Source organism: Haliaeetus albicilla, chromosome 1 (genome assembly GCF_947461875.1).
Source record: "Haliaeetus albicilla chromosome 1, bHalAlb1.1, whole genome shotgun sequence".
Classification (NCBI taxonomy): Eukaryota; Metazoa; Chordata; class Aves; order Accipitriformes; family Accipitridae; genus Haliaeetus; species Haliaeetus albicilla.
The window spans coordinates 10,979,086-10,990,130 of NC_091483.1; the positions used below are offsets into that span (position 1 = coordinate 10,979,086).

The 11,045-nt window shown below is 38.4% G+C and overlaps 1 long non-coding RNA gene across 1 annotated transcript; it reads left to right on the plus strand.

Annotated features, from left to right (window-relative positions):
• The first annotated feature begins 481 nt into the window (after window positions 1-481).
• Window positions 482-4,726, plus strand: LOC138684482 (uncharacterized). Its single transcript, XR_011323777.1, has 3 exons — window positions 482-771; window positions 2,417-2,503; window positions 3,492-4,726. It is a non-coding gene; the product is annotated as an uncharacterized lncRNA (long non-coding RNA).
• The last annotated feature ends 6,319 nt before the right edge of the window (window positions 4,727-11,045 follow it).

Consider the following 11,045-nt stretch of genomic DNA (forward strand, 5'->3'; position numbering starts at 1 on the left):
TTTATATTACATTTACTTAGCTTCCATATCTTATTGTTAGCTCATGTTCTACTTTGCTAGATTGAAAGATCTTCCTAAGTAGGGATTTATAGAACAGGTATCCTCTTTAACTTGAAGACTAACATGATTTCCAGAGTTCAGCCCATTCTTGAAACATGTTTCTGAAACCTCTTCAGTTTTCTTTTGCTCTTTCTGAAGTGCAGACAGCAGAAATGTACGCAGCAGTTTTCTCATCGGTGTTGTACAGAGATGTCTTCTTACGGAACAATGTTTTGCTTGTGTACCTGGAAAATATTAGGGTCACGGGGTCAGATTGGAAATTCATAGCAATTCTTTACAAAGGTATTCTTTTCTAAAATACCCTCTTTTAACTTGACAAGACTTACATGAATTTCCTGTCTTGCTTAAAATTAAATGTGCACTCATGCATTTCCCTAAAATGTGGAATAGATTTAGCAGCACAATAAAAAGCCCTCTGTTATCCCACCTTACCATCTTAGGCAGGGTTTTACACAGTGAGTGAAAGAACTGCGCTTTCAGGGCCGTCAAAGAGAAGTAGACTAGGAAAAGGTTGTGGAAGGAAAAAATGTTAAGTTAGTGCCTCAGAGATGTGTTTTCTTGCTGTTTTCCTTTTCTATCTCTATCGCTGTTCTTTTTCTTAGATCCAATTAGATCCAGTAGCTGATGATGGCTTGAATGGCATTGTGTCCTCAACATCACTATGGAAATAAAATGCATCAAGAAAATATTTTCTTCAGGCAAAAAAAAATGGTCAGTATATTAGTTTTCCACTTAAATCACAAAACAAAATCAATTAGCTTCAACCAATTACTGCAGGAGTCAGATAGTTTTTCAGGCACTATCCACTTAATGTTATAGTAGCAGGTGTCACAACCTACAGCGAGAACTTAAACAGTTTTTAGTGTATAAAAGCATACATAGTTTGACATTGGAAAATAATGTGTATTCCTGAGTCAACTCTCAGGTAGAACTAGAAGTGGTTGCAGGAAGGTTAGGATTCATAGAAAGAAATGTATATACTTTAGACTATAGCGTAGGCTTTTGGTGTTCTAGAAAGACCATTGAGATGACGTCCATGCTGAAATCAACTCTTGTGGGAGCAGAAAACCTAAAATTCCTCATGTAAGATTGAACTGCATACAGTTCTCAAGCAGTTCAAATGCAGTTGCTAAGTTAGGATTGTATTACATGACCATCTCTGGGCATATGCTTCCTGGAAGAGACTGATCTGTATCCAGGCTGTGGGAAGAGCTAGAGACCACGTGCTGCTGCCCTCAGTGCATGTCATCAGACCCGTGATGCAGTGCAGTAGCAGAAAGGCGTGGGAGCTAGGCTGGAGTTTAGCCTTTAACTGCTTTCAAAGTTTCCTCTTCGCTCCCTCTTGTACGTGTTCTGTGGCTCTTGATTATATGAAGATCCTGATAGAATAAAGGAAGGTTGACCACCCTGTAATGGTCAGAACGAAGAAAGGGCTCCCCTTGTGTTCTCTGGTTTTGGTTTTTTTAAAATTTCTTGATTGTTCATTGAAGTGGGTTTTCCGGTCATTTTCCATGACAGTAAAATAAAGTATTTGTACAAATGTGCAGCATTCTAGCATTTAATAGATTGTATTGTATTACAATAAGGACGTTTAATATTAAAAAGTGTTATTTCAAATGATATCTAGTGCAACCTAGTGACATAGAAAATTTGTTTATATAGACAAAAAGGAAAATACAAGTGTAGAAGGAACATTTAATTATACCATTCCAAAATTTAAAAAACCAACAAATTCGGTGATCCTTGTGTGAGGTAATGTTACTCCTAAACTAATCATGGTTTACAATGTTAGAAGGTTCATATATTGTCAAATAGCATGAACAGAATAGCTGGAAGTTAAAAATCCTTATCATTTTGACATTCTTCAACCAAGTTAGAATCTGAGAAATTCACAGAGTAACTGATTCTACCGTTATTTCACTTAAATGTGCATACCGACAGACAGATAGCTAGCTATTCTTCCAAAAAGCTTGTCTGGCAAAAATTTGCTCTTGGTCTTCCTTCTTTTCCTTGGTAATGTTCCTTTTTCTTGCAATCTGTAATTCTGCAACCTAAAATACACACATTTTAAGATGCATAAACTGCAGCGTAGAAGTATTTACGTGGTCAAATTGTATTTTTTCCCCTTTAAAGAATTAAGTATCTGATCGGTGTGGTTATCGTCTTCTAGTTTCTCTGCCTAGTAATTGAAATTACAAGGTCACAGAATCCCGATAATAAAGAATACAATAAAAAAGCAAATCTGTTATAAGATTTAAGATGCTTTATTTACTTGGGGGAAAACTGACTAGCATTTTCCACTTAAGTATGAAATATCCATCAAGGGTGCTATTTGCTTTTGTTAATTTGCTTATAGATTATGTTCTACTGCCGCGGAATTCAGAAGAAAATTGACACAGAATTCTTTGGGCATCAGTCTCCAAATGATCTTTCACCTTTAACGGTAAGGTAGCTGGAAGAGGATTATCTTCACTAACATTTTCTCACACTCAGGAATTAGTTCAGGTTGAACAAGCCTGTATATTCGCAGTTATGAAAGGACCATTCTGATAATCTAATGGGACTCCTTAGCATAGTCCAACAATTTCTTCATCATATCAGTAGCAGGTGGCTGAGCTATGACATTATTTCAAGTACTTATCTAATGTGTGCGATGAAAAAGAGAGAATTTATTGAAATCTTCTGAATAAACCAAAATATACAGTATAAATCCTGTCTTTTTCATGAATACTTTAGTCCCATGTCCAAATAGTTTGGAGCATCCCACAGACACTCAAAAGTCCTGTAGCATCAAGATAGTTTAACATCACAGGACTTGGCCCTGAAAGATTCGTTGAGGTATATAATTTCTAGGTCCAGTAGTTTGTACCCTGGAAATAAAAATGTCCATAAGATATTGCTTGGGCTTTTGGTAGGGTGTTTTGTCAATTTGGTGAGAAACGGCTAATTTCTGGTGGCCTGCCAGAAGGCTATCCAAGATTGCACAAAGTGACTGTAAGGTCAAATACGGAGGTAGAGTAAAAGAAGAAGAAAAAAAAACCCTCAACAATGAGAAGTGTCCAAATAAAAGAAGATGATAAAGGTCATAAATCAGACATCACCATCGCCCTTAAGTCAGCAACTGTCAAAAAAATTTTCCTATGCCAGAAACATGCTCTGCATTTGTCAGTGCCCTCCACATGTGGGCCAAATACATCTCAGGGAAAGGAGCAACCAGAAGCCTGAGAGACTCCAAGAGGAAGCCATGAGAAACAAGGTACAATTTTCCCCATGGAACTTACCAAGAATAGTTATCTTAAAGCTATCCACTTAGGACTGGCTGCAACCTCCCTAATAAAAATTGTTTTCTTTTTTTAAATAATAATTTGATGCACTGATTTGTTACCTATGTCCTGAATGACCCCATTAAATGGAATTTTCTGTGAATTTAGGAGCAGCAGAGCATTGTCAAAGAGTTACCCTTCCTGTCACTGATAAAAAGAACAGGGGGAAGGTAAGTATAGGTGGGGTGCACCATATTTCTGTCTTCTAGAAAATGGAAATCCTTAGCATAATTTGTCCCAAGGGAACACAGAACAACATTTGTGGCTCTTTAGGTCTGTGTTGGGATATAGAGTGATGGACAGCCATAGCTATCTTTATTTTAATTTGCCTTTCCTGTATAGGGGTGCACCTTTCCTGCTGCTTACAGCTAAGAATTAGCTGAACAAAATGCCATTGAGAAGAATGAATCATTGGATCTGAAATATAGTACAAGTCATTTAGCAAAATCATGGTGATTTTTTTTGGCCAACCGGGAATCATAAAGTGGGTTATAGGAACAGCAACTTTCCTGTGAAAAGCTTGGAGGCATTATGTTACCGCTGCAAGCCTCATCTCGCTTCTGTAAGTAGCTCTCTTGCAATATACTGCCCATTACTGCTTTTGCAATGTGCTGCTTCCAGTCCCATTCTCCTGTTAATCTTTTCCTTCAGAGTTTTTAATGCATCTATGAGGGTGTCAAGTTAGAGGCTGCTGCTTGCTGGCTGTCATCTGAATGAGCTTCACAGATCATTCCTTTTCTTCGCAGCCGAAGATCTGTGAGAAGATTCAAGCGACTACTGACATCCTTTCAATTTGCCTTAGTCTCAACAGGGTTTTCTCTTGTTGCTTCTTAAGTTCAGCAGAGCAAGGAAAGAATGGGAAGCACACTGTGCACTTGAAGTCACAAGACATGTGGAAGGGAGGAGAGGAAAATTGTAGGAAGCACACTTCAGAGACATTGGTACAACGCAAGAGAGATACATCCAGACATTTAAAACGTATGTAACTGGTGAGATACTGCTGCCCTGTTGTGTCTTTCTCCTCATAGCAGTTATGTTCTTTTTATCCACAATGCCTTTGAAGCACTGACTGTCCTCCAGCTGGCCAGTCTACTATGCTATCTTCATTGAAGTCTTGACTATAACTACAACTCAAGTTTTGCTAGAGTACTGTGGAACTGGAAGCAAGCGTCTAGCCTTTATTTTTAGATACTAGGAGCAAGGCAGCTTGTAAGCTGATGAGTAGAATCAAATCTTCTACATTACAGGAAAAGCCTGCATTTTTTTTCCCCCTAGTTACTTATGTTCTTTTTCTTATAATCTTGCTTCTTTCCAGATGGAAATTTTACTACTGGAAGTCAAAGATAATATCCAGAATGCATAACTTTGCCATTTAAAGAAGATTGCTAAAATAACCTTTCTAACATTATTGAAAGACAAGGACTTATTTTATATCTGCTGTAATCCTGTTGACTTCTTTTTATTCACATACATTTTCCTCATAATGTTGAATTCACTTTGGAAACATATTTTTCCCAAATGTAAGTGAAGGCAACTTCACTGAAATTGGCCATCGAGTTATGAGTAATTTGCGCTAAAATATAATGTATCTCTGAATCAGTGCCCTTGAGATATTTGGAAAGATTATTATCACCTTCAGTGTGTTTGGGCCAGGCCCTTTCTCAGTAACTGAAGGTAAATCTCTGAGTGTTCATGTCACTTCACTGCAGTAACGAACAAAATCCTCTCCCTTACTGCGTAGGAGCCTCCCATTATAACAGGATGGAGCAGTCAGGCAGGATATGGTAACGTAACTTACTAGCCTTTGAGTTCAGCAATCATTTATTTATTATGCTGTGAGTATTTACAGAAGCTGTATCTGATTTATATAAATCTCCAAATGTACACTCCTTTATGAGATTTTTCTGGTTGTAAATTCCATATTCCTCTCATTGTGTTTTCATTTTTAATTTACTACATTCCCCCAAAGGCTTTCGTTTAACTAGTTTGCTTGTTGTAAATTCAGCAGTGATATTCTTTAAATAAACAGAAGCACAGAACATAATTTCCTGGTAACACTGTTTAGAAAATGGATCAGAATAAGGCCCCAAAGCTATTCTGATGATGAATTAATTATAAGATTCCAGGAAAAACACAACATTGACATTTTACAAGTTTTGGCATGCAGCCTTGTATAATGGTGCACACTTAATAAAGTTGTTTTGATGCTTATAGTATGAATAAAGACTTAACTCTCTAAGAATCAAAAAGTATTTCGGCATAATGTAAACTTAAATGGTAACCTCCTATACTTATTTCTCCATTTAAGTTATGGAAATCTATCTTTATTATGCAAACAGAACAAAAGAGCGGATCTGAAAATGCTGAGCCCATGTTAAAATATCTTGACTGGCCGTTTTTCCTGCGTATCAACTTTCAGCAGCTTTTGCTTTAATGGTAAAAGTTTTCTGGTCTTTTATCATTAGAATGATCAAGGAAAAAATCATATAGTAGTACATGGTTTTCCTCATGCTATTCAGTAACAGTTCCTTTTCTGCTTTACATTTATGCATTTTCAAGTAGTCTATCTGTCGTACTCGTACACTTCTGTGTCTTCAGCTGAGCAACTCTCCAATATTTAAAACTCTCAAAATTCCTGTAAAACCAAGGTACGGTATCCCCGTTTTGCAGTTTGGGAACCGAAACAAATATACCCAAACCTGAAATACCCATAGGAATGCAATTCTCACTGCAATTAATAGAAATCACATCTCTAATACACCTTTCGGTATTTCACCTGAAGAAATCAAGCTGCTGTGACAGTTCTTGGCAGGAAGGACAACAAAAAAATGCAGATGAGAACTGCGTGTAATGCAAGTAAAGCCCTTTAGCACTTCTAAAATTTTTACTAGCTGCTTAAGTTCTTTTGAGAAATTATCAACGCTAAAGATGCAGATCCTCAAACACGTTTCTTAAACGTCTGCCTTCATGCTCTCACTGTAGGAAAATTACTTGAACATAATACTGGAAAAGTTACGTTCCTAGTCCTATTTTCAGAATGCTTGTACTGGGAACTCGTGCGTTCTGTGCAGGCAGACGCAGGCACCTCACTCCTTCTGTGTGTGCCCTTCCCTCCCTGACTGGGGAACTCTGACCGCTGCCCCCCCCCCCCCTCCCCCCGCCGGAGGCGCCATCTTGTGGAGCCATTGCCCGCGGACGCGCCGGTCACGTACCCGCTTCTCCCCTGAAGGGGCGCCGGGGCCAATCAGAATGTCCCACGTCGCGGAGCCGGGGCGTGTGCGAGCCCTCGGCGGGACGGCGCTTCCCTCAGCTGCCCATTGCCGCCTTGGCCTTGGCCTTGTTCTTGTCGGGCCGAGTGCGCTTTGTCTGTGGGCTTTGAGCTCGGGGGATGGGTCACATCTTAAAACAACCCGTCTGCAGAGGGCCCGGGTGAATAGAAAGGTTGGGTTCTGTCAGCAGCTTCCTTGTGCCATCCTCCTACCCAGGGTCCCCAAATAACATGCTCTTCCCCACAGTGCTGGGTGACAGGATCTTCGGAGGCTCTTGACAGTTTGAGGAACTCTGTAATGATGCCCGTTAGGAAAATTTGAGCATGAGGTTGTGACCAAAGATAAACCTGACTTGCGGTTGCTGAGGAAGCAAGCTGAAATTTAGGATGCAGTTGCTGTGATGTTCTGTTTGCTTTCTTCTTTGTCTGAAGAGAGCGACATGGAGTAGTCGCAGCTATTTTTGCCACCTTTGTTAGTGCAGGGAACATTTCTCAAGCTTCCTCAAGTTGTAGGAGCTATACAGGTTCATTAATGTTACACTTTGTGTAACTTAATTAGCTCTTTTGAGAGCGGGAACGTAGTACACCAGGAAGATTGCTGTGATACGCTGCAGTCAGTTATCGTGTTAATTTGTTTAATCCTAGCTTGGTTGTCTGTGCATGATTTGTGTGGTCTATAGCCTAAAAATCTTGACCGTACGTGGACTGTCAGAGAAATCCCAGCTTCATTAAAGTCTTCGTGAGACAAGGGCCCTGAGTCATTTGAGTGTGACTGCGTAACACCTGTATGATCCTTACTCACATTTGGCACCATAGGAAAGTGGGCTTTATAGCAGCTCAATATTCTGAAGTTTCTGCATCTAGCCCTGGCGAAGGAAGCATCGTACACTGTGCGTAATAAAAATGAATTTTCTAAATTGTTTAATAATCTCATAAGATCCAAATGATGTTGCAACAAGGGTTTTAATTAGTTCTTGTTCTAATTTGTCTGCTTTTCCTGACTCTGATGTTACTTAGCCTTGGAAATGACCTTCGTTCTGATGATACTGATTTTCAGTCCCAATGCTTCCTGTACAAAGCCAAAATATTACATTATATATTGAATTATTATACAAATTATCTGGTCAAAGCGCCTCCTTCCCGAGAAGGACATAGATTATGGTAGCCTGTGCGGGAATTAATAATTGCATTTTCATATTCTTCTTGGGCGCTGGATAACTTGGACTGTTACTTAAGTTAGAGTAGTAGAAACTCACATAGGCCAAGGATGCAGATGTCTGCCTTCTTGGCAATGGGCTGTTTATAGTTGTCTCAAGAGTTCACTGTGAATCTCTGAAGTTCTTTTTACCCATGTTATCTGTAGGACAGCTTGGCAGGAATTGAGTATTTGGCTTCAAAATCTGAGTTAGTAATACTATGTTAATTGCAGGTTTTTCTGATGAATGTGTTAGATACAATGTTTCACAGCCATGCTATTGTGGTTTCGATGATGCTGTAAATAAGAACTAAATAGCACATTCGCACAGCAAAAATTCTCTGAGCCACAGTCAACCCTCCAAGAAGCAAATATAAGAAATTGAGATTGAATTAGTATGAAACATCATACAAACAATCCCTTATTACAATTGTACTCCTGCTAAATTCTCATTCAATTTGTAATCTTTTTCTGTCCAAAGGCGGTTGAATCCAACTGTTCTATCACCATTTCAAGCATTTATTCCAGTGGGGGTTGCATAAACTGACTGCCACATCTTCTTGCTTACTCACCTTCTTCTGACTCCTTCCTGGTTTTTGGGTTTTTTTTTCAAAATCTTCTTACACATTTCCGTATTTTTCAATCTGTCTAATGTTTCTCACTACTCTTTATCAATAAATAAGAATCTCGGAGAGAATACTGTTTTTTAATGAGCTCAAGGAGCAGACATGTTTTGATCTCCTATTCATTTTAGCAGTCTCAATATTTACAGTTTTTTAGCATGCTTAAGCACACATATACATGCACACATACATTCTGTCTCTTTAATGTCTTAGGGTTTTCTGATGGTCTTCCATTTTCCTTTCACGTGGTTATCTGATACCACACAATATTGGCTTTGATCTAAGAGAAAATGGTGAGTCTTTTGATTAAATGACTACCTGTAATCTGGAGTTTTGGATGTGGTTCTGGCCTGTGTTATACAGATTGGTGTAACTCTGAGAAAGCCACTGCAATTGCAGCTTAGGTTTGCTGAGGAACCTGTAAGCAAACATCACTTTATCCTCAATCATGTTTATGATTGGCTTGCATGCTGAATATAAACTCTGAGTGCAAGAGTAATGTTGTTATTAGATTACTATAAAAAAAAAAATTGGCTAAACATTTTCTTTTTTTAGAAAATTATTATTATTAAGGAGATATCAATATATTTCTATTAATTAAAAACAATACTTTATTGCACTACTGTCAGACAGCTATTAGTTCTAGTAAAAGAATATAAAAGAAACAGCTCTAGGGGTCTGGGCAGTACATTTATTTCTCAGTCTAGGCTCTCAGCATGTTCCATTTACACAAGAGAAAACCCTTCAATTATAAGATCCTTAATTTACCCAGGAAATTTCATAAGGAAAATGATTAATTACTTTAAGCAATCAGTTTTACAGATAATCACAGTTCTTTATTTAAACTGAAAAAAAGCAAAAGGGGGTCTTATGAATAAAACATAAAGGAAAAAAGAAAAAAGCTTTTAGTTTAATAAACATGAAGTCAGCATTGAAATATTTCTTCAAATAGACAAATCTTGTTAAAATTGTACCTCTGTTCATATTAACTATTAATTGTGGAATTATTTTGTGTTAATACAGTTGGAGCATGGGCTTTAGCACAAAGTGTAAGCAAAGTTTCTGTTAAAATGGTCCATTGCTACACATTCTTGAAAATTTTTATTCAGTTCAGTTGACTCGAGCAACTAGAAACACATTGCACATGGAAATAGAAAACCAGTAGTGAAAAGCTGAAAAGGGTTCTTGTGGTTATGCATACTTGACATGCATTCAGTGACCTGTTGTTTTTTATACTGTCCAAAACAGCAGTGGGAGAGACTTAATCTTCCTGGGAGAACCGCAACCTTAAAGTGAGAGGTGTAGGTTGCATCCACTGAAGCACGTAGCATTTTCTGTAGCTCTCAAACCAGTGCCTTTTTCAGAGTTTGCATGCTAGAGGAGGCTTGCACAAACAGGCAGAGGGATTCCTGCATTGGTTTTTGTTAGCTGGCTACTGCTGAGGTCACTCAAGAGCTTTGTGTTATCAACACAACTATGGATATCCAAGTAATTTTACTGTGAAAAGCCAAGGCGCTTATGGTGTTGGATGGCAAATAGGCATCCTGCTTCAGAAATGCTATTCAGTACTTTAGTGCCTAAATTCTTCTGCAGGCCTTTAGCACGGGTAGCCTGAATAACATTTGAGTGAAGTATTCTAGACACTGGAAGAAAATAGAGAAACAAAACTTTCCTACATTCTGACCATCAAATTCTCATGCTGTCCACCATTTTAGGTGATGTAGCTGAGTAATTCATCCAGTACAGGGTGTATTTGGTATTGTTATTACTAGTGGACCAGGAATCTGTGTGGCCAGAGACAGAACAAAACAATGTGCTCCTCAGCACTGAAATTTACACTGCTGTTGCTGGAACAGAGGTATAAGAAACATCAGCTCCTGTCTGAGAGGTTGATACCTGTTTACATTGAGTGATATGCAGAAAAAACATAGTATCAACTGTATGTAAAGGTGCTGCACAGGGGGAAATTTGAAGAAATGTGCTAGGTTAGGGAAAATAGCATTCATAACTACCCAGATCATGTTTATGTGTCTTGGATTGAACACATAGGGCTCTTGTTTTGGTAGATAACAGAAAGAAAAGTGGCTGTTTGCAGTGGTGGATAGCTTGGCCATTCTGCTGCAGTGGTGTCCTGTTTGTAAAGCATTCTGAATGTCTTGTTAAAGCAGTTAGGTTTCAGCTGAGAGGCATCTCACTTGTGGCACGGGCATTTGTCATCCTGTAGCTCTGATGGACAGATAATGTTTTGCTGTTATTTAAAATTTTCATCTACAGTGCAATTGTGTCAATTGATAGAATTTCTTTCTGGAACTGTGGACTCTTAGGATTTTTTCTTTTAGTAAGAATTGATTACTCTTCTAGCTTTTCCTAGAAGGAAATACTCATATTTAAAACATTTCTTACCAGAATGGATATCTCCTCTAAGGAATACTTTGGTACTTTGTTTTTCTGGTTTTGTATTGACTCAGCCCCTGAGGATAACACATGTATTTGGAACTACGGCTTGAGTGGGTTTGTAGGCTCAATTTAAACGTCAAATTTGACTGATGGGGTATGACAATGAAGAGACTGGCGCA